The sequence below is a fragment of the Terrapene carolina genome, unplaced genomic scaffold (genome assembly GCF_002925995.2).
Source record: "Terrapene carolina triunguis isolate 2854851 unplaced genomic scaffold, T_m_triunguis-2.0 Scaffold89, whole genome shotgun sequence".
NCBI lineage: Eukaryota > Metazoa > Chordata > Testudines > Emydidae > Terrapene > Terrapene triunguis.
In genome coordinates, this window is record NW_020664440.1 from 26,291,308 (window position 1) to 26,309,849 (window position 18,542).

Genomic DNA, 18,542 nt, shown 5'->3' on the forward strand with positions numbered 1-18,542 from the left:
ATTATTTTGCAGGGCTATATTATATATATATCACACACACACACACACACACACACACACACACACACACCTCTCACAAAATCTAGGAGATTACATAAAGTATTCTATTATAAATGTTTGCTGTAATTCATTTCTATATTTTGAATTGTCTTTGTAAACTGATGGAATGACTCAGCAGAAAACAGTTGCTGACAGCAAGCTCTCTTGCTCAAGAGATAGCATAAGCAGAAAAAGAAAACCAAGTCCCTGCCTTAGAATCCAGCTCAGTCCCGTGACCTTGGATGTGAAGCCCAGCCTGCAAAGGCTTCTGTGTGTGTGTGTCTCGGGGTATGGCTACGCTGCAGAGGTCTGACTGCAGCAGGGGCTGGCGTAGCCGCTCTAGCCTTAATCTAGATCACTGCTATTTTTAGCCATGCTAAGGCATGGAGGCATGGGTTTCAGCATGGGCTAACAACACAGGTATGTCCTTAGGACCCCCAGCAGCTTCTACAGCTTGCCACTGATGCTGGTGTAACCACATTTGTCTTGCTATTTTTATCCATGCTAGCTAGATTTAAGTTAGTGCAAATATACCATGCTGCAATCATACCTCCTCCTGCAGCATAGACATCCCAGTTGTCTGTTGGAAGGGGAGTACCTTTAACTGGACAAAGGAAAACTGGACTCATAACCTGTATTTATATTTTAAAGGTTTTATTTTAAATAATTTTAGAACATAAATTGTGTAGTATGGGAACAAATTTTGCTCACATGCAGACATTTTACCTTTTCATATTACTATATGCTGCTGCATCCACTGCTAAACTGGTAAATGAAAGTAAAAGATTCACAGGTCTGTCTTCCTGGGAGACCTAAATTGATTAGGAAGGTTTGAATATCATCTTTATTCTCAGAAGTATGTTGTAGTGTTAATTACATTATCTGTTTCATTAGTGAGCATGTGATTTTTAATATAGACAGGCCAGGGGGATAAATGTCTGTGGGCATATGGGCACGCAGTCAGTTTGGACTAAGAATATCACCGAAGTACAATACTCTTAGCTATGTTCTTAGTCCAAACAGGTGCATTATCTGACTAGATTTTCCTCGCTGCCAGAGAAAATGGCATACACTGACCACTGCTTAGAATCATAGGGGTAGAAGGAATTGCAAGGATCATCTAGTCTAACCCCCTGCCAAGATGCAGAATTTGTTGTGTCTAAACCATCCAAGACAGATGGCTATCCAGCGTCTTTTTGTAAACATCCATAAAGGAGCTTCCACAACCTCCCTAGGCAGTCTGTTCCATTGTCCTAATGTTCTTACAGTTAGAAAGTTTTTCCTGAAATTTCAATCTAAATCTGCTATGCTGTAGTTTGAATCCATTCCCTCTTGTCCTGCCCTCTGTGGCAAGAGAGAACAATTTTTCCTCCATCTTTTTTATGGCAGTCTTTCAAGTAGTTGAAGACCACTATCATGTCCTCCCTTAATCTCCTCTTTTCCAAACTAAACATACGCAGTTCTTTCAGCCTTTGCTCATATGGCTTGCATTCCATCCCTTTTGATCATCTTTGTTGCTCGCCTCTGGACCCTTTCCAGTTTCTCTACATCAGTGACCAAAATTGGAGACACTACTCCATCTAAGGCCTAACCAGCACGGAGTAGAGCGGTACTATCACCTCCTGTGACTTGCATGATTTGGTTAATACAACCTAAAATTGCATTGGTTTTTTTGCAACAGCATCTCATTGCTGACTGTTGTTGAGGTTGTGATCCACCACTACTCCCAGATCCTTCTCAGCAGTGCTGCTGTCAAGCCAGTTATCCACCATTTTGTATTTGTGCATTTGGTTTTTCTTCACTAAGTGTAGCACCTTACATTTGTCTTTGTTGAATTTCATTTTGTTGTCTATATCCCTGGTCTCCAATTTATCAAGATCCCGCTGAATTTTAGCTCTGTCCTCCAAAGTGCTGGAAACCGCCCCAGCTTTGTGTCATCTGCAAATTTGACCCAGGTCATTAATAAAGATGCTAAACACCACCAGACCCAGAACAGATCCCTGTGAAACCCCACTTGAGACCGTCTTCCAATCGGACATCATTCCATTAATAGTTACTCTTTGTTTGCAGTTGCTTACTCTTACAGCTAGAGTTCCATCAACTGAGGGCCCATATGCCCAGACATTTATCTTAAAAAAAGTTTATTCTGGGTCACCAGAGGTCAACAAAATGATTTAGCATAAACATGAGACCTTGAAGCTAAACACAGCATTAGCAGGAGAGAGGTAGCCTAAGCCTATTAGACGTAACTAACCATTTGCAGAGGGGGAAAAAAAAACAAAAACAAAAAACAAAAACACATTTCATCTCTCCCTTTTCTTCCTCCTCTTGTTTCTCCTTTTCCCCTACCTCTTGTTTGACCCCCTACTATTTCTCCCTTTCTCACTCATTTTATTTCTGACAATGTGTATACACAGTTTAAGTAGTTTTACACAGATGTCACTGACAAGTCTGACGGCAATGGGCTTGCAGAGGTGTAACTAAGGGCATAATTTGCAGAACCTCTATTTCCTAGTGATGATTAGAGTTGTGCAGACAAACTGATTTGTTGTCTTGCTGTTCCAGGAATTAAAAAGGAAAAAAATTTGTTCCAGTCAAACAAAATTTTCAGCTAAACCAAATATTTATTTTTAAAAAATGTTTTGAATTAAAACAAAAACATTTTGTTTGACCCCAAAACAAAATATTTTGGTTAGATTTCAAGCATTTTTTTAAATGTTTAATTGTTTTCAAAGTAACAGAAGAATTTTTGAACCTTCTCCCATCAATAATCAAAACATTGTTTGAAGAGCATTGAAACAAAATGTTTCAATTTTATTTGTTTAGGTTTAAAAAAAACTAATTTGGCAAAACTGACAAACATTTTGCAAAATGTTTTGGTATCACTGAATCTGCATGTTTCACTGAAACAAGTTTGCCCAGCTCTGGTGATGGTACGTTGTCAGGGGAAGAACCCAGCTTGGCTGTAGAGCACAGGAAGTGTTAGTAGGGCCAGCAAGATTTTTTTTTTTTTTAAATACACATTTACAAATGGAAGCACATTTGACATGGAATCAGTTAGTAACTCTGGAGGCCGACAATCTCATTATTACCAAGTCGCTGTCTAAGACAAAACTATATTGTAATGTTAAGTTTCTGTTCTGACAGTAGATAATGATTGAGCCTATTTAGAGAGTTACATTGTCACGGGTACCATCTGCAGAGACAGGAAGAGTTTATGGGAGGAAACAGAGGTTTGTAATCCTATCCTGTCCCTTTTCATTCTAGCTTTTCAGATGACATGAGGAATCCAGGTGGAAAGATATGCTTTCCATCTCTGACTATGTGGCAGAGAGGAAAACGTAATTGATTAGTCTTATTAAGGAAACTGCTTTTGCCAAAAGCATTTAGTTACCCAGTTTACCCATAAAATGAATTATATGCTGTGCAGCTGTAGGAAAAGTACAACTTTCTGTGCAAGGCAGATATTTTATTTTTATTTTAAAAGAAGTAGCTTCAGTTACATGAAAATATCCAACTGATAGCAATTGAGGAGTGCAATGTTAGCTTAATTAGAAAATTAATGAGAAAGGGGCATTATGATCGAAGAAATCCAGATCTAAAGGATTTACTTTAAATGTTATATAATCTCTAATATCACTTCTTGTGCCTGTGGAAATATTAAGTGAGAAGAGGTGATTCAAAGCCATCAAGAGGAAAAACATTAGAGAAAGATAGGCAGAAATATAGCATTAAGTGAAAGGTTCAAGAGAAACAGATCTTCCTTATGTCTCTTTAGTTCATGCTTCTAACAGATAAATGATTGGCATGTAAGCACTTCTGCAATTAGTATTACTTGGGAGGACACACATGCTTGAGTAGTCTTGATGCCCAGCATTGGCTACACCATGTTGGCAGTTATAGCAATATGTTGCACCATATCAATGATCCTGTATACAACAGTTATTGTTAGCTAACAAAGTTGTCTATAGTTGACAATCAACAACTATTCCCTAGTAAATTCAGCCATAGTTGATCTTGGAGTAGATTTGACTGTAGAAACAAGTGAAGTTGAGTATTTTAACCTGGGTAGAGCTGCTTTTTCATTGAAGGCTTTGCAGTGGCATTTTGTCGGGAGAGGGCAAGTACTACATATCCAAGTGAATTTGTTGCATATAATGAAAAGCAGAGCTATTGCTTATATCTGACATTTGGTCCTAAATTCAGTTTTGCATTTATGTGGGTTAACTTTTCCATATCACAGTAACTTGATGTATGTTCACACTTTAGAATACAAACTATTTCTAAATCTTATATTTTTATCAAAATAAATCTACATTAGCATGTTTAATAGTTAGAGTAGTGAAATTGGAAGCTGGGTCTGTTTCTGACTCTGCCATTGATACTTAGTATAACTCCAGTAAGCAAGTTTTAGTCTCTTAGCCTATCAAATGGGTATGATCCAGGAATGCTTCAGGCCATGTGCACAGATTTAGCAATACACAGGTCAAGCCATCCCTCCTCCACCCCACTTAAATAACTAGTACCAAGCAGGGTAACTGTTTGCCAGTTTCACTCTTCGCTTTTAAAAATGGGATGAAACTCTCCACTAGATTCACTCTTTTCTTCACTGACTGCAGAAGAGAACTGACCTAGGCTCTATCATCTTTGGCAGTTTGGAAACTGTAAGCAGTAAGGCTGACCCCGAATGCAATACTTACCTATTAGCTCATAAATCACATTAGAACATTCCAGTGCAAGATGCTACAGACAGCCATTGTGAAGTGTATTTTGGAAGTCTGTATGACCATATAGTTGACAGCATTGCTCTTCAAACAGAAGAGTATCATTGTCATATTTCATGTTTGACATTTAAGAAGAGGGAGGCCAGATACCCAGTAAGACAATCTTGTTAAAATTTTAAAAACTATGGATTGTAGCAGCAAACTTTAGACACCTGTATCTGATTTTTATTGTTGCAACATATGGTCTGAATCAAAGATGGATTTCTCTAAGATACACTCATGTTCTGTAGCTTAATTGCTCTCTTTGGGCCTGATCCAACACCTATTGAAGTCAATGGAAAGACACACATGGATTTCAATAGGAGTTGGATCTGGCCCTCCACACCATGTTGTGTCTCAAAGTGAAAGCAGCAAACCAGCATGTAGCTGTTCAGTGCTGAGACCATATAGCTTTGAATAATGTTAGCTGTCTTATGCCTGATGCAAGAATAAGCCTGTTAAGAGAAAAGGTTCTATAATATTGTATTTATGAGAAACATAGCAACTTCTATTGCTTTTTTCTTCTTCAAATTCACATTTCATCTGCTCTCTCCTGATAATTTTCCAAAGTGGTAAGGAAATGTATCCAAGAATATATTTAACCTTAGAACCTTGGCAAATTTACAGTCTATATTTTCCATATTATATTCAGGTTAACAAGAAATATTCACACACTAAACCAACCACTCTACTTTTCTAACACAGCCATTAATAATTGGGCCTACCAATTTGACTTAATTGTAAGCTCAATTGTAAGAAGTGGGTGTAAATTCATAAGATGTCACAGTAACCTATAACCACAAATGCTGATGGGGTAAGGTATAAAAAGGGAGACAAAGATTGAATTATTCCAAACTAAAAGACTTATCTATCTATATAATTAATTCAAGGACAGTGTTAAGATCATCTGTGGTAAACAAGAACAGTGAGAGACCAAATAAAATAAATAAATAAAAAATCAGTGAACCAGAACATATCTGTCATATTAGGTGTGAGTGGTTGACAAAATAACAAGGAGAGGGACTATTCTGCCCATTACTCCCCTTTTGGGGTCCTGATGGGAAGAGCTTATGAGAAAAAAAAAATTGGAAACTGGAGCAAACCCCCACCATCTCCTTCATCCCCAGACCTCTTTTATCAGATCCTGGAAAAAAGTGTCCTGACCAGGCCAGAAAGAGGGAGACAAATGACATCGCCACTTCCACCAAGTCAGCTAAATCCAAAACACCACCCCTCTAGGTCCTCTTCACCCTGCCTCCCATTTGATGAGGGAGACAGCTAAAAACAATGTTCTAAATACAGGAGCGCCGCCAGCTAGGGTGGCAGAAGGTCCCGCCCCGAAATGCCACCCCCCACAGAGGCAGCAGAAGGTCCTGCCACCGAAATACCGCCGCAGTCGCCACCCCCCAAATTGTAGCGCCCTAGGTGACCGCCTAGGTCACCTAATGGGTTGCGCCTGCCCTGCCTAAATAGCCCAATGCTGTTATGAGTTTGCCAAGTCTCAGAGTGGCTGATGAGGCTGTGTGCTGGGCCTTTGTTTTTTTGTTTTTTTACCAGTGAGGTTGCAAGTGAGAATAAACATCGGAGACAGAAGCTGCATTTTCTCTCTTTGCTGTCCTTTTTTCTCCCACTTTTGTGGGAGTTAGTGTTGTTTCGTCTTACAGGAAGACGGATTGAACTTCAACAGCAGCAGCAACTCCCTTTGATTTCAATGACATTAGTGCAATCTTCAAAAGTGCCAAGGTGCCTATCTGCATGCTAATTCCCTTTAAATGTCTGATCTTGGAATCTACATGGTGTAACTTGATCTGACTAAGATAAGTGACTTAAGCAAAACACAAGCCTTCAAAAAAAAAAAAAAAAAAAAAAGTAGTGCACCAGCAGACATTCTGGTACCATCTTGACCTTTGCAATCTATCTCGACTTTTACTACATCTTCAAGACAAGAGGATTTGAGGTCCTTGAGAAGTATTATATTCATGGAATCCAGTGATCTACAACAATGCTGGTTGTACCGAAGTTTGTATCCTCACTGGAGAATAAAATGGAATTAATCACCTTACAGAATGCAGAACTGAATGTGAGTCTCTCAAAGATAAGTCAAAATCTATTGAAACAAAGCAGTTTACTCAATGCATTCGGCATTAGCTGTTATTTGAGAGAAGGGAATTGAAGTACTTAAGAATTCTACCCAGGGGGAAAAAATACCTTCAGTTTTTGTAGTTAATCAGTAGTAAGAAGTGGGTACTGAGTCTAACCTTAAGACAGATTTTCAGAAAGGTCCAATAGATTGGTATCCCTGAACTGTGTGCTTTCATTAATGCATGGAGAGCCTACATTTACACACCCTAATCTAATGATTGGATTTACATGTACAAACTTGGATTGTACCTAACCTCTGAAATTGGGCACTTTTGAAAATCTGACAGATTTGTTATTTCCTAGAGCTCAGCAAAAAGGAAGATATTTTCATTTTAAGTGTTATAGGAGTAAAGTTTTAGGCAAGGAACCCCAAAATTCCACCTTCTTAGGGTGATCATACGTCCTGTTTTGTCTAGGACAGTCCCCTTTTTAAGTGCTGTCCTGGATGTCCCAACTTTTTTGGCAAAACTGGGCGTTTGTCCCGTTTGCTCTTGCGAACTTATGATCAACATATTCTGTGCTATGGAAAACTCATTTTGAAATACCTCAGTGTCTCTGGTGTGTGGTTCCACCCCACCCCCAAATGAAGATAGAGCACAGTGGAAGCCTACGGCAATACAACATAGAGATCTATGCTACCAGTGCAAAGCCTTGGACCCTTGATGCTACAGACTGATACCAGAGATCTGTAGGATTGGGAATTTGCTTTCCCATGATTCTCCACTTTATATAAGAACTAGAGACCTCCATAAGAGGAGTATAGTTAATATTTATAAAAAGCTAATTAGTGTTTTCTCCCAGAACTTCTATGGAGCAAATAGGTAAGTATTATTCAATTACTATGCCCATTTTACAGATAGGGGAATGAAGACAGAATTAAATGACTTGCCCCAAGGCCACAGAGACTCGGTGGTAGAGCTGGGATTGAAAGCCAAGTCCCTATGTAGTCTTTTAGGATTAAATTCAGCCCTATGCAGAGAGCCAGAAAAAGGTCTGTGCACCACTTACTTTATTTTGACAGCTCAGACAGGATTAACGTGCTGTATAGGCCTTGTTCTGAGCCTTTGCACAAGGTTGAATTTCACTTCTAGTATGTTAGATGAGATGTAGTAGTTAGCAAAAAAGACTTTCTGTGTGCAGAAGAGAATTAATGCTCTCAGGGCAATAAGAAATTAAAACATTCCTTCTACTGAGTACATATATACATATCATCTTTGTGAAAGTTTCTTCTCAGAAACAGTTTGGCAGACATCCAAACCCTGCATGAGGGTAGGATGTTCGCAGAAAGCTAGAATGGAGAAAGGTAACTATTTGCAGGTTGCTTGCTGTATTTAAGAAAATACTGTACAAAACAGTATAGTAGATGGTTATATGTTCTGGTTTAGAAGTTGAAATTTTTATTTTATTAACTTGTTTGAGGATTTTTATTATTTGGGGTTTTTTTAACTATGAAAATGTGATTCTGTGACAGAAATACTGTTGCAGATATTACAACTTTGTGCATTGCAGTGATAGCTGTGGATCATGTAACAGCAGTGTCCAAGGCCAAGGGAACACTTACTTTCACCACAAAGGTGGCTCTAGTAGGACCGGTGATGTCCCAGATGTTTGAACTACACCTCCACTTTAAAGCTAGAAAGCATTAAGTCCTCCTAGGCTGCAGACTGGTACAACAGTGACCCAGTTAATGTTTCCTACATGCTCTTTTAATTGGAATTCCAAAGCAGAAGGAAAAGTATCTTGATTTCCCGTGGCTATATAGTGTGGACTTTATGCTGCGTAACAACATTCCATTTCTCTTAACATACTGGATTCATAAGAGTTAGCTTTAAAATAGTTTAGTATCTCAGAGGAAAAAAAGCTAGATTCTCAGCAGCTCTAAACTAGTATTGCTTCATTAAGTTCAGTGGAGTTATGCTGATTTATGCCAGCTGAGAATTTGGTCCTGTATTTTTAATTCACAAGTTTTGATTTAGTATAATGGATCTACCTTTATGCAAGTATTTCTATAGCATGCTCACCACCTTGGCATCTGAGCACCTAGAGACCTAATTACAGCTGGGAAAAACTGGTGAATATTTTTTCCTAAAAATATTACACCAATTACCTTCTGGCAAGATTTTACATCCCCCAAACTTTTGGGGCCTGAACGGTTTGCACTGAAGCATACAAGCCTGCAGTTAAATCATGAGATAATAATCTGCCCTGAGAAAGAAGCAGGCAGAGTATTTTGGGGCTGTACCTGTAACAGACGAAGATAGTCAGAATCACCCTCCCAGTAATCCCAGTGCTCCAGGGATAGTGTTAGTGATGCCAGGTCTATACCTGGAACAGCAGCACACACAGCATGTAGCAAACCTACCCTATGGGGCAGAGACAAGGCTCCCCTTATCCCCATTGCATTCTGCCTCTTCCGACCCACCTGAATTCGAGGAGGAAATTAACAGCATTGCTATTTGCTTTTACTCTCATGCTGCTGCTCACAGTTAGAGCAGGGTGGATAACTGATTTTTTTTATTTATTCTCTTGCCTTTCACAAAAATGCCTGTGAACAACTAATCATTTTGAATCAAACAACTCAAAAATTGCAATAAATAAATAAAATAAAATAAATCAAATTGAAAGTGTTTCATTTGGCCCCAAATGGATTTTTTTATTCCTTTTAAAGGCCTAGATTCACAAAATGTCAATCTTGGGTGGAGGAGATGTAGCCTTCCCTCTAACTTTTATCTCAGTGGTAAGGGTACTCATGTGAGACGTAGAGAATGAATTTAAATACAGGTCTCCCATTTCTCAGAAGCATGCTGAAACTACTGGGCTATGAGATAGTCTGGTGTAGATCTCTCTCAATTTCTGCTAATGAAGCTATTCCATCTTTTGTAAATTAAATAGTCATTGGAGCAGAGACATGATGTGGAAGACTCAAGTTCATAAATGAGTACCCTAACCACTAGGGTAGAGTGTCATTCATAGTGGCACCTCAGTCACTCATAATGACTATTTACTATTCTCGCCTCATCATAGTGCTTCTTCAATGAATAACCATTAGGCCAGAGTGAGATTTGCTCAATAGCCTGGTGGTGAGGTTATTCATCCAGGATGAATTATGCACCTAAAGTGGAAGTTAGGCACCTACATCCTTTTGAGGCTCTAGCCTTTAGTTCTCATTCCTACTACTGCCCTTGATTAATTTCAATACTTTATAGTTACACAGTAAACTAAGACAAGCAAGTCTCCATGCAAAAATTTTGGGATAACAGAGAGTGGGATTACCAAAAGCAACTTGTGTTGAAATAACCCTTTTCCCACTGAATTCAATGATAAAGCACCCATGAATTTCAACAAGAACACAGCTAGGCAAAAGCCAGGGCCAGCTCTACACACCAGCAAACCAATCACGTGCTTGGGGCGGCACAATTTCAGGGGCGGCATTCCAGACACCTTGGTTTTTTTTTTTTTGGCTTGGGGCGGCAAAAAACCTGTAGCCAGCCCTGGCGAAAGCTTTTGCAAATCCCACCAGAAAAGTTAAGGGACTTCCCTGGGAGTCATCCATTGCATTTACTTGTTTGTGAAGTGCTTATAACTGGTAGCTAAATCCACGCATCTAAAATCAGATATCCCCCCCGCCCCACACGCACAACTGCAGGGCCAGTGCAAGGAAGTTTCGCGCCCTAAGCGAAACTTCCACCCTGCGCCCCCCCCCCCGCCCTGCCGCCGCCCCCCCCCCCCCCCCCTCCACCCTGAGGCTCCCCCCCGTGGCAGCTCCCTCCCTCCTCTGCCCTGAGATGCCCCCCCCGGGGAGCCGTGCGGCAGCTCCCCACCCCAGCTCACCTCTGCTCCGCCTCCTCCCCAAGCACGCCGCCCCTGCTCTAATTCTCCTCCCCTCCCAGGCTTGTGGCGCCAAACAGCTGATTGGTGCTGCAAGCCTGGGAAGCAGGAGAAGTGGAGCGGCGACCGCGAATTGGGGGCACTGCTTTTTGGCGCCCCCAAATCTTGGCACCCTAGGCAACCGCCTAGTTTGCCTTAATGGTAGCACCGGCCCTGCACACCTGAACGCATGCATGCAATTTCTTGTGCAAAAGTGTGCATGTACAGTTTGCATGAACAGATATGCCATCTGTGCATACAGTTACAACTGCACATACAAGTTACATTTTTCCCCTGCACAATTATGAATGTTACAGATTATCATGCAAATAGTATTATGATTTCAAATTCTTACATAAAGTTGATTATAATCAGAATTATACCTCTTCAAAAAATATAAGTCAGATGCAACAGTTGTGTCTCAGCTACATTAACTAATTTGATTAAAATAATTACTTTTCCGGAGACTGTACCAACTTATTCATGAGTTTTTAATAAACTCATCAGAATTAGCCAGTTGTCTCATCACTATTTTGCTCACCAAAAGTGAAATACAATTGACTTGATGCATTGGTTTTTAACAGATATCCTGTATGCTATTTTTGAACTAGGTTGCTAAGCTAGGAGTAGCTAAAGGATGTTCAACAACTAAAGCTGAAGCCCAGATGTCACAGATGGTCCTAGTAATGATTATGGCTTTTTTGCACTGCTGGCTTCCTCTTGCAGCCTTTGCAATGGCAGCAGTGGCTAATCCTCAAGTTTACATTAATCCTGTTATAGCTATCCCTAGGTACATGAGAAAACCCAGCACTGTCTATAACCGAGTTAGCTACATTTTAATAAGGAAACAGCTGAGTTTCGAATTATCTATGTAGTATTGGGGATAGAGATTTAAGAACAATTTGCTATTGTTCCTTAGTGGAGGAGTGTTTGTTATATTGAAAGACTAAACTTAAATTATAAATATTTATTTCTATTTGACAGAGGAATGACATTTCACCCAACCTGCAGAGGCTCCACGAGCCTCCAGGGCATCACAACTGAAGAGACAGGGTGAGGCTCACAAGCTTAAACCATTTATGGAAGCATACAGGACAGCAATCCAACTGCAGCCAGATTTAATAACAAAAATAAGAATAAGCTTAGTCAAAATGAGAAAATAGAAGATAGTTGCAATTTAAAGCAACCCTTAAATTTTATTCTTCCATACATACCTCAGACCAGGCATTCCCAGATCTGTCTCCTACTGAAACCAAACCTCCTGCCCTACTATGGCCTTATATACCTGTCCCAGCTATCCCAGAATGCACTGCTCACACTGATCTAAAGCCCACTGAAGTCAACATAAGTCCTTTCATTGACTATGTTCTGCATTGCGCTCAATTCAGGCAGCAAAACAAAGGTAAATGACAAAATGTAGCACACTGTTGCAATACCCCTGCTTCTAGCTGCTCCTCTCATGCACCAGATTCAGATTTACTCAGCCGTCTAGACCTGGCCCCTACCCAGGACTTACAGAAGACTTATAGAAGCTACTCTGTTTCCCCCACCAAGCAGTTCTACAGCTCCTCAGTATGGAGTAGGTGGTTTTTTGTCCCCCCTCCCTCCAATTACACACAACCAGCTTATCTCCTATAGAGAAAAGCCTGGTCCACACAAAACACTTTGTGGCCCTTTAATAGATATCGGTATACACAATCTTCCTAATAAGGCCCATAGTGAACACATTCATTCCAAGAGGGAGATACTTTGCCAACCTTTTAAAAGACATCCATTTAGATACCTTCTATAATGATTAGTATTTCAACTGGTGAGAGCACTTCAACAGTCATTTTGCCATCTATTCTCCTTTGGTATGTTATCAGTACCTAAAGACTGTAAAAAGGTTACCTGCTTAATTATCACTATATTTAATAGCCAGAACCTAAGCAAATGCACACGTGCATGTTAGACTAAATCCATTTAATGATACTTCAACTATCCTTCCCAATTACATTGTCATCTACAACTGGTGCACAGTTCTGATTTGTTGGCAGCGCATTAGGGCATAAGAGAAACATCCACATCACATCCTTCAACTGTTCTTTACAGTTACAGTTCCTATGGATGTCTAACTATTCCTTTTAATTTCTATAAATGTTGGCTTTTCTTAAAAAGTTAAGTAATTTTTAGCATCAAATAAAATATTATAAAGCACAGCTATTCACATGCATAAGTTAACATTGGAGACCACTTTTTTCAAATGTTGCCTCTTGTTTTTTGTCAATATAGGTTGCGACAGCCTATATTCTGGTTGGACTTTCCCTCCTCCAGTCCTTTCCTGTATTGCAGGATCACCAGCTACACCAATGACAAAGTTAAACCACAAGTTTTTCCATAGATTGGCAGATAACTTTTTGAGTTGCAAATATCCCAGAGTGTACAAGATGTCAACTGAGAAGGCATTTCTAGAGCCAGCAGCTATTCCTCTCTGTCTACACCCTCAGTTCATATGCAAAGTATGCCAGTTATTCCACAGTTTCTTCTCCAACACACAGCAGTCACCCAAGTATTTGTAGGAGTACATTATGGTCTATCCAGCTTCCTAATACTATTTTTTGTTTCAGATTCACCAAGCCTTGTGAGTTTAAGAATTTTTTTAATTGCACAACAATACAAAGATACCAGGAAATACAAACAACGACACAGTAAAGTCAAAGGATTTTCATAAACAATCGATCAAAAAAAAAAAAAAAAAACTAAGGTTGTCCTGTTGGTAGTAAGTTTGCAGGGTAAATAGACTGTAGCATATTGTATTGTTTCCATACTTACGCTGCCACCTGGTGGCTGATCAAAGTACCATAAATACAATTTTTAACTACCTGAAGCATGGACACCTCTCTACTTTCTTCACATATTGTCTCACTAGAGACCATGCTATTTCTAATTATTTCTCTGGATAAAGACAAAATTCAGTTTAAACACCATAAACTATTTTACACTGCACATAGGAGTTACAAAACATGTCTTATACTGGAATTATTTGGAAGGCATAATTTACTAGGAATTTCCCCTGCTAAAGGTAGAAGTCCATTATCCTTATAAAAATATACAAGCACCCAAAAAATCATTTAGGGTGGATTCGTAAAGGTACTTAGGTACCTAAGTTTGGGTTGAGGCACCTAAGTCCTAACTCTAGACTCCACTGATTCACAAAGCTCCCACCCAACCCTGAAGGGTCCTAAACTCACTTGGCACCTAATTTTTCAGAGTAAGAGTTCCATAGCAAAGTTTCTTCTGTTGGGCACACGCATTGCTGCCTCACTCTAGTCATCAGGATGCTTACTCCTGTCTATGTCCCTGAGTGATTCACAAGCTGGGGGAAAATAGGCAGGCGAACGCCGATCTTATGTGGGGGGCTTGATCTAGTTGGTATGCTCAGAGGCCATCTACCAGATTAGGTCCCATTCAAAATCTGGATGGATGAGGAGGCCACTTACCTTATAACTTTTAGCTTAGTGGTTAGAGAATTCACCTGGAATGTGGGAGACTCAGCTTCAATTCCCCTTGTGCCTGCAGGGGAGAAAGGATTTGAACAGGGCCCTCACTTCTCTCAAGACTGCTCTAACCACTGAGCTATGGAATATTCACATGTGGGGCTCCCTCAGTCTGTCCTCTTGAAGCTTCTCCACTATGTATAAATACTTAGAGAGTCAGTGGGCCAGGGAGAGAAAGAGAATGACTGTGTAGCCTGGGTGTTCGGGCACTCATCTGGGAGGTGGGAGATCCAAGGTACAGTTCACCTGCTCCTGTGACTAAAGTATTTATACACAGTGGAACAGTTTCAAGTAGGGTGACCAGACAGCAAGTGTGAAAAATCAGGACAGGGGGTCGGGGGGTAATAGGAGCCTATATAAGAAAAAGACCCAACAATCAGGACTGTCTCTATAAAATCGGGACATCCGGTCACCCTAGTTTCAAGCGGGAGACACTGAGGAAGCCCCAAATCAGAATCTCTCATTGCCCGAGGTTTAAGCACTCTCCTGAGACACAGGAGACCTCCCTGTTCAACTCTTTTCTTCCCCTTTGGCAGGAAAAAAAAAAAAAAAGGAGACGGGGAGAATTGAACCTAGATCTCCCATATCCCATGTGAATGCTCCAACCATTGAGCTAAAAACTGTAAGTCAGGTGGCACCTCCTCCCCCAGCCATTTTGTGTAGAGGGAGGCAGGACCCCTATTCATTCTCATAAGAAACACCTTAAGCACTTAAGTTGCCTGACTTCAAGAGAGGGGTTCCCAGCTGTGAATCGCTTCCAGAGGTCCCTGCAGCCTGGACTTAGGGACCTATTTCCAAGAGAGGGTTGGCTAGTTTGGTAGCTCCCCACCTTGCATGCTGGCTTTTGTGAATTGCAGTTTAAGGCACTGTGACAGTCCCTATTCCTATGTTCACCACTTTTACAAGACCATGATAAATTTCATACAAAGTGTACCTTCTGAAGAATCATTTAAAACATATAATTTGCTGATGATTGTCCTGGTAAAATGTGTGGCAACATTGTATGTAAAGTTACGAAATTCTATTGTATAAGGCATGTTCCAAGTCTGGGGGAAAAGCTTCAAACTAGTTCCCCAGAGACAAAAGGCTAGCCAACATCTCAGCCAGGACTATCATCTGGTTAAGCGGCCATTTTTTGGCAGGAAGAAGGGTGTGAGCAAGAAATTTACATCTTGGCAAAGAAACAGCTGGAGATTCCCGTGCAAATAGACTTTCTGTCTCCTGAACCTCAGCTGGAGATGATTTTCAAAGAGGAAAATAACTATAAGAAGCGAGAACAGAGGATACAAATCATCCCTCCTCCCTTTCTCTTTGCCCACATCATCCACAATGCCTGCAGGACAAGGAAGAAGTATTGGACTGGGGGAGAGGTCCTGGCTGAAAGGCATCCAACTACTAAGACTGCAAATCATGTGGTGAGAGAGACATTTTGTTTAAGTTCACTTAGCTTGTTAAGTTAGATATTAGTTTACATTTTACCTTTTATTTCTTTGTAAAAAATTATGACTTTTATGCCTCATTACTTGTAATCACATCAAATCTTTCTGTAGTTAATAAACTTGTTCTATTGTTTTATCTAATCTAATGTGTTTGGGAACTTCGTTTGGGATAACAAGATTTGTACGCATAATTTCCTGTTAATGAAATGGTGGACTTTCTATGAGCTTTTACTGCCTTGTACCCTCCTGGACAATACAAGACGCACATTACTCTGGGACTGGGAATTTGCTGGTGTTGCTCTGTAATATAATTCGTGGTGGGTGGTTAGCTATAGCACTCATACAGTATAGCTGGGGTGATTTACCTGCTGGAGGCTGTGTGGGAGCAGACCAGAGGTGGTTGCTCTCACAGTGAAGCAGTTTAAAAGGCACCCCAAGTTGAAGAATTGAGGGGACACAGCTGTTCAACAGTTCAGATTGTACCCGGGGTTATGTCACTGGCACCTCTCTCCCCCCATTCATTGTACAGGCTGCCCAGGCACTTAACTCAGGCTTTGTGAACTACAGTGCTGTTTCTGTGATCTTCTAAGTGCCCAGGTTAGGCATTGAGATGCTCAGCATTACAACACCCAATTCCTTTTGCGAATCTAGCCCTTTCTTTCCAGAGGGATATTTCATTTCATACAAGAAATTTTTCATACCAACAGAAATAAAAAAAACAAACCTAAAGCTACTATGTCAATATAGGATCATAGTGGTTAGAAACTGAAAAAGACTTCTTAGATATAGGAGTCTATCCCCTATAAGCAGAAGATACAGTCTCTCTGCACCTCCCTCCCCAGGTTATATTGCATATTAAATTGGTATTACACTACTGAATTAATAGCAGTATCAGAGTCCCTATTCTGTCTGCCATCCTGCATTTAGGCCGCAGTCTACACATTAACAAATGGTCTTAAAAGACATAAGAATCAGTGACAGATTTTGACACAGGGCCTCTCTGCCACTCAGAAAAAATGAGAAAATAAATCAAAGAAAAAAGCACTTTCATCCTAATTCTAGGCAATGACCAGAGCGGTTGTCTTAACAAAATAGTTTTTTTGGTCAAAAGACTGAAATCTTCTCCAATATCCCTAGACTATACAGTGCATGTGAGAATATTCCTGTACTGGGCTACGGAGAATCAGCCATGGGACCTTACTGAACAAAACTGAGACTTACTTTAAAAAAAAAAAAAAAAAAAAAAAGTTAATTAAGATCAGCTAGCAAAAATTCCAGCCGCTATCATTTTGATTATTTTCATAGGGATTTAGAAGGCCTTCTCCAAATGCTACATACAAAATACAATGTGTGTACATAAGAGGCATATATTGACACGTATTCTAACAATTTTTCCTTTGAGTGTGTTCAAGACCAAGACTCAACTGGGTATGTTGTCATTTCAGTCCTGTGACTCTCATGCCATCTCTTCTATATGGGACAAATCCACAGCTCTATGAAAAGGAGATGTGTCTGATGTTTAAATATCTACAGTGGCTTTCAGTTCCTGTTCAAGACATGGCAAAGTTGCTCCAATGTAGACCATATTGGAGAATTATATTTGATTGGAAAGTTGTGTAGTTTCAACTTATGTTATGTATGATATCCTATAGTGAGGCCCCAATAGCAATGCAGCATTACCACGTGTAATGTTATGTTCTGTCCTTATTAAACCTTTGTAGAAGGTCCATTTTATGATGTGTGTAAACTCTCAGAAAAAGTTGTGCTTAGTTACTTAGTAACTTTTAAATAAGCTAAAGTTAGAGTAAATCAAGTCACCACCTAGACACAAGTGCCACGTGCTGATGTCCAAGTTATCATTTGATAGGGAACTGAATGATACAAATCCTTGTACAGAATGAAAGGCAGAGAAAGAAGGAAAAGTCTCACTATGGCTTGGGACTTTGTGATTTTTATATCTATATAAAAATAACGTAAAGCCACCAGGAAAAAGCCTCAGTCTCTAGGGCCTTTTCTAAGTTACCACAGAACTGATCCATTGCCTGCATAGTTCTCACTGGCATCACAGATCTCCCGTTAGCCCGCAGCCAAGATGGCCACAGCACAGCTGATGAATTTCAAAATGCCAACTGAGCCACTTCAGGCCTTATCTACCTCCAGGCAAGATGGCTGCCCGGCCAAATCATTCCTCATGTGCCTACTTTCAAAACATCTTCCCACTGTTGTCTCATGTCACTACACCAGGTGCCCTCCAACTTTGGATCTTTGCATATTCCTCATCGAGGAAACAGACTGAAAAATCCATAAGGTTGGAAGTCATGGGAATTACATCAGCTTGGTGACACAACACATACTGGGAGTGCTCTGCCAATGGCATCTCCCCAGTGACTGCTTTCCTTTGTGAGGGAGGGTGGGAGCAGCTACAGAAGGCAGAGGAATAGGGTGCCGGGGAAAACGGAAACAAGAGGTGCTGTAAGTATCAGAAACCACTTCCCATCCAAATTTCCTACCCCACCAAACTTTCTCATCGCCTAACCCAGCTTTTGACAATTCTGACTACTAATTATATATACACTTAATCAAAATTTGACATTGAATACTTTTTAAACTGACTTGCCTACAGTTGTGAGCATCCTGTTGTCTCTTGTGTTGCAAATATTTTGTTTTCCTACTGTGGGTTTTCTGGTTTGTTGGAAGAGGGTCTGATATCTACAAGAACAGTAAAATATTTCACTTCATAAATGTGCTTAAAACTT

The 18,542-nt window shown here is 40.2% G+C and overlaps 1 pseudogene; it reads left to right on the forward strand.

Moving 5' to 3' along the window:
* Window positions 1–8,237: 8,237 nt before the first annotated feature.
* Window positions 8,238–11,686, forward strand: LOC112121587 (annotated as a pseudogene).
* The last annotated feature ends 6,856 nt before the right edge of the window (window positions 11,687–18,542 follow it).